Here is a 6,395-nt window from a genome sequence, read left to right on the forward strand (position 1 = left end):
CATTTTGGAAGTGGGTCCTGCAGCCCTACCTCATGCTCTGTGGAGCAAATGAGCCTTCCCCACGATATCCTGCCCAAATTACACATTTTCAAGCTACAGAAATAACTGTTACTGTTTTAAGTCATCGAGTTTAGAGGTGGTTTGTTTGTTATAAAGCAATAAATAACTAGCACAGAGAACCAAGCTTGGACATGAGCAAGATACAAGGCTTCCTATTCCTTGGACTAGGAAAGTCCGGTCTCTAGTCATATCTTATGGGTAGGGTACCACAACTGGAATGAATTAACACTAATCATTTTCAGCCTTGCCATTCTTCTGACGTTCCAGGTTTTGGTGAAGGATCCTTCCACTGTTCCAATTTCAGGCACCTCCTCACCCTTTGTCTACCAATGAGCAGAAAACCTGAGTGATAGCCACAATAATCTGCAACCAAGGGAAAAGAGACAATGATTTAAAAATAAAAATGGGTACAAGAAGTTACAAAAAAAAATACTGAAATTCGATTAAACTAAATCATTAACTCTAATCATATAAAGCAAAAATCTCTAAAGGGACAGCTAAACTAGAGAAAACCACATATAAGAGAAAATTGAAATTACAACAGCAGTAAGCAAACAAACAAACAAACAAAAAAAACAAAAAATGATTCTTCCCCAAGGGTGCATTTTGCACTTCTGCAGACAAAGTTGTCTGCTTGATTTCTGCTACTGTATCAAAGACAGGTCTTAAATCCAGGGTCTAAATTCACATTCTCTACTGTAAAATGAGTGTCATGGGAAAGGTTAGAATGATTCTTATGGCCCAGGTTTAGAGTCTGAAGTATTGCTATGAACTCATATTTAGTTTAATTATAGATGGATTGATACAATAATAATTATAGATATATGTAGCTACATTGATTAGTGTACATACATATATTTCCTAGTTCTGCCAATTGAGAGGGGTCACAGGCAATGATACCCCAATTCCAATATATATATAGCACCCAGATCTTGCACCTCATAAAAGTCATCAATATGAAGAATAAGAGTTTCTTGAAGAATTGCTAATTCTAGGACTGAAGTAGGGAATATATAAAATAATCATGAAGAATGTGATTGCTAGAAAGTAAAGAAGTGCTAAAATAAGTAAATAAATAAATAGGAACATATCCAAAGGACAAAGAAGCCAACTGAAAGCACTCACAGTTGCCAAAGTTGGAACCATCTGAGCAACAATATAAATAATGTAGTAATACATCCAAGAATCCTTATTAAAGTTCATTAAATTTAAAAGTATATTTATTAAAAGCATATGTATTATATATGTGTTTGTATTTATGTGCATGTGTATGTTTATACAGTCATGCATTGTATAATGATGTTTCAGTCAATGACAGACAGCATATATGACAATGTTCTTATAAGATTATAGTGGAGCCAAAATATCCCTATTACTTAGCGACTCTGTAGTCATCCTAAGATTATAGCACAGGACATGTTTGTGGTGATGCAAGTGTAAACAAAAAACTTGCTGTGCCATCAGTCATATAAAAGTATAGCACATAAAATCATGTTCAGTGTATAATACTTAAATATGATAATAAACAACTATGTTACCAGTTTACGTATTTATTATATTACACTTTTTCATTACTTTAGAGTGTAGTTATTATACTTGTGTTTTTAAAAAGTTAACTCTAAAAGTGTCGCAGGCAGTTCTGGAAGTATTCCAGAACAAGGCATTGCGATCACAGGAGACAACATCTCCATGCGTGTTATTGCCCCTGAAGTCTTTCTAGTGGGACAAAGTGTGGAGGTGAACATTACACTGATGACCTTGACCCTGTGTAGGCCTAAGCTAATGTGTATGTTAGCGTCTTAGTTTGTTGAAAAGAGATTCCTATTTCATGGACACTAAATACAAGTTTATAAATTAAAAATATAAAATTGAAAGTAGAAAGAGCTTATAGAATAAGAATATAAAGAAACTATTTTGTACTGCTATACAATGTGTTTGCATTTTAAGCTGTGTTATTACAATAGCATCAATAATTTAAAAATTCAGTTTATAAAGTAAATAGATTACAGTATCCTAAGATTATTAAAGAAAGAACAAATGTTAAAATAAATTTAGTGTAGACTAAATGTACAATGTTTTTAAAGTCTGTAGTAGGGTGCGGTAATGTCCTAGGCCTTCACGTTAACTTACCACTCACTCACTGACTGACTCACCAAGAGCAGCTTCCAGTCCTGTAAGCTTCATTCCTGCTAAGTGCCCCATAGAGGTGGACCATCTTTTATCTTTTATACTATATTTTTACTGCATGATTTCTATGTTTAGATATGCTCAGATACATAAATGCTATGGTGTTACAATTACCTACAGTATCCAGTACTGTAACATGCCGTGCAGGTTTGTAGTCTAGGAGCAATAGGCTATGCCCTACGGCCTAGTGTGTGGTAGGCTATGCCATCTAGGTGTGTGTAAGAATACTCTGTGATGTCTGCACAACAATAAAATTGCCTAATGACATATTGTATAAATATATATTGGAGAGAAAGAAGAAACAAATGCCCCATAGAAAAGAATTCCCAGTAATTTATGCATATACTTCTTTCTCATGGAGGTGGAGCTTATCTCCCCACCTTTTGATCATGGATTGCATTTAATGACTTGCTTCTAAAGAGTGGATTAGTAGGGGATGGTGAGTAACTTTACAGTGGAGAGAACTGCTTTGGCCAGGTGATGAAGGTTAACATGAACAGTGCCAAGCCATGTTGAAAACATGTACCCTTGTTATGTTGTGATGGAAATAAAACCTTATCTCTCTGATCTTTTTTCCACACCCATAACTCTGGAATAATTGTGAAAAACAAATCAGACACAGTAAAATTGAGGGTTACTTATTCTACAAAATACCTGAGTAGTACTCTTCAAAACTCTCAAGATCATCAAAATCAAGGGAAGCCTATGAAACTGTCATGGTACAGAAGACGCTAAAGAAACATGATAAGGTTATATCCTGAGATATCCTGAATAAGATCCTGCATCCAAAGAGCACGCTGGGAGACTAAGGACGTCTGAGTAAAGTGTGCCGTTTAGTTAGAACAAAGAAAGAAAAAGAAAAGGAAAAGGAAAAAAGGTGACTAAAGTACATAGATGCTTTAATGTTTCTCCTAACAGGTTTCCCTAAGAAGACTGAGAACACTCTTTTGAAAAGAGTCCAGACTTTTTCAGTCTGAAATATTACTTTCCATAAGTAAAGATGGATGAAGATTGGTTTTATATCTTGAGATAAAAGCTGAAAGGCTGAAAACTATCTGAAAGTTTTTTTTATGTTTCACTAAGTATATTCTTTTCTCACTGCCTATAATTAAGGTACATGTTGTTTTAGTCGTTTACTAATTACGAAAGAAGCCAGCATTCATATGAAGTCAATAAACAAAGGAAGGCAGATTTGAGGGGATGCAGGAAATGTAATTGGAACACTGATCTTACCATATTGAGGTAAAAAACTATAATATGCCATATTGTGTGTGTGTGTGCTCGTGCACGTGTGTGTAGAGCTATGTTAAATATCTTATTGCACATATAAATAAAATTTTTAAAAGACACTCCCCCATTTATGCCAATGTTTAATGACAAGGAGATAAGAGTACAAACAAGAAGTAATAAACACCTCTGTGGTAGACACCCTCCTGGGTGGTCCCCAGTGTTCTGGTACTCATGCCCTTGTGCAGTTCCTTCCCATGTTGAATCAGGAATGAGATATGTGACCAGTAGGTAACTGTGGAAGAGACGATGTACAAATTCTGAGGCTAGATCCTAAAAGGCATTTCACCTTTCACTTATCCTCTCAGATCATTTACTTTAGGGAGCTCTAACTGCTCTGAGGACACTCCAGCAGCCCTGAGAGTTAGCCCCTGTGGGACAGAAACAGAGAACTTCCACTAATAGTTACTTCTAAGTTGTCAGCTATGTGAATTTTAACAACCTTTGAAAGCAGATCCTACAACTACAGCAAAAGCTTCAAATGACGGAATGCTGGCAGATGTCTCCCTATAACCTCATGGAGAGACCCTGAGCCAGAACTACTCAAACTTCCCCAGAATTTCAGATCCACCAAAACCATGAGAGATAATAAATGGTTATTTATCCCGGCCCGCGGGATAGTCTAAGCAGGCCCTGGAGGAGGGGGTGGGAATTTGGGGAACAAGAGATACGAGAAATGGAGACAAGACAGTGCTCTGATCAAGTCTCGTTTAATGGCGGTAATGCAGTGCCTTATATACACTTGGAGAGGAAGGGGTTGGGCCAAGGCTAAAATGATCTCATAGTGGAGGCGTGGCCAGATAGGTATTGGTTTCTCTGGTCGAACGTCATGTTGCACCTGCGCTGTCAGGTAGTAATTTTCGCAGGCGCGGGAAAAATGGGTGAAGAAGAAGCAGGAAGAGCGCCATCTTTTATGAGGTATTAATACAGGGAAAAAGGTAAATCTAGGGAGGAGGTAGAAGGTGGAAATGAATAGAGCTCAGGCGTTTTTAATCGTCAGTTATTATTCGCTATGGCCGGGGCGTGCAGCTCTGGACAGTTATTATTGTATTTAGTCACTAAGTTTTGGGGTAACTGCTCATGAAGCAGATAACTCAGACAATCCTCATAATTTGTGGAAGACTGGGTTGGAAAAAGGTTCCTATTTCACGGACACTAAATACAAGTATTAGGGTGATATAAAGTGAATATCTTTGTGCTGAAGCATTTGCCTCTTCCCTACATTGGCCTCCAGAACAGACACAAACAGGTTTATATCCAGGAAAATGATTGAGGACTTTTTCATTGGGAAATACAATAACTGGAAAAACAAAGACCTACAGATACTGACCTTTCACAATTTCTCAGTGAAATAGCTGGGCCTCCATCTGATCAACAAAACATAAAGCTCATCCATCAACTTCTGTCCCTGCACACAGAATTTTCTGTAATTTTCTTAGAATCTCATACTTAAATGTGACAGGACACCCACAAACCACTAGACATTTAAGGAAATGATTTAAGGAAAGTTCTTGCCATAAAATATTTAAGCCAGACAAACTAGAACAATGAAAGAACCTGAAGAAAGAGAGAAAAATACAAGAATAAGAAGAAAGTTGAAAAATCATCCAAAAGGTAAGATATCCCATCCAGTAAAAACAAAACAAAACAAAAAAAAACACTATTCTAAAACATATTTTAGATCATAAGAAAAAAAATCATTAGAATTTAAAGATAAGATCAATTGAGTGCAATGTAAATTTGAAACTATCAGCTAGAAAATAGAACAAAGCAATGAGATTTAAAATGAAAATAATAAGACAATGTGAAGATCACTACACTTGACTAAAATGATTTGGATGTCAGGAATAGGGAAGGAGAAAATGGAAGTGAGGTTACCATCAATGTAATAATATAAAAATGATTCTCAGGCCTGGTTAATATAAGTTTTCAGATTCAAAGAGCCCACAGAGAGGCCAGCAAAATAAAATTTAAAAGACCCATAACAAGACAAATCATTGTGAAACTGCAAAACAGCAGGGATAGAGAGAAAATCCTAAAAGCTTCTGGAGACAAAGATTAAAAAAATAGGTCATCAACAAAAAAGTGTAAAAGGAATTGCATCTTTAAAATAGCAACTGTAGAATCCGGGTTTATGAGGTCACTATAAACTTAAAGCTTCCAGCAGCCATTGTGCCTCCTCGTTGGCAGAGCCTGTCTAGAAAGAAGGCAGCTGAAACAAACATACGCAAGAGATGAAAGGGGTAGATCAATTTCTAATGACTTCATTGAACCCCAAATTCTGCCCTGCTGAAAGCTGCACCTACTGTTTGGGCATGCATGATTTATGTGATAATTAATTATCTTTTTTTGTTTTAAGTTAGTTTTAGTTGGAAATCTGTCACTTGTACTAGAAAATATTCTGACAAATACAGGTAGATTTATTATCATTACTACATATATACATACAAACAAACATATATAAAATATGCATGCATGCATGTGCATATATAAAACATTTACTTCTTGTGTTAATCAGGGTTCTTCAGAGGAACAGAACTAAGAGGATATATGCATATATGAAAGGGAGTTTGTTAGGGAGAATTGGTTCACACGATCACAAGGCAAAGTCCCATGATAGACCATCTGCAAGCTGGGCAAGAAACAAGCCAGTAGTGGCTCAGTTTGAGGCTAAAAGCCTCAAAAGCAGGGAAGCTGACAGTGCAGCCTTCAGTCTGAGGCCGAAGTCCCAAGAATCCCAGGCAAACGACTGATGTAAGTTCAAGAGTCCAAAGACCAAATAACCTGGAGTCTGATGTCCAAGGGCAGGAGGAATGAGAGGAAGCATACAGCACAGGAGAAAGATGGAAGCCAGAAGACTC

The 6,395-nt window shown here is 36.8% G+C and overlaps 1 long non-coding RNA gene across 1 annotated transcript; it reads right to left on the reverse strand.

Moving 5' to 3' along the window:
* Positions 1–267: 267 nt before the first annotated feature.
* On the reverse strand, positions 268–5,576 carry LOC139359221 (uncharacterized). Its single transcript, XR_011615136.1, has 4 exons — positions 5,413–5,576; positions 4,865–4,942; positions 3,662–3,769; positions 268–423 (listed from the first exon to the last, which is right to left on the reverse strand). It is a non-coding gene; the product is annotated as an uncharacterized lncRNA (long non-coding RNA).
* Positions 5,577–6,395: the final 819 nt, after the last annotated feature.

This window comes from Macaca nemestrina, chromosome 16 (genome assembly GCF_043159975.1).
Source record: "Macaca nemestrina isolate mMacNem1 chromosome 16, mMacNem.hap1, whole genome shotgun sequence".
NCBI classification, from domain to species: Eukaryota; Metazoa; Chordata; class Mammalia; order Primates; family Cercopithecidae; genus Macaca; species Macaca nemestrina.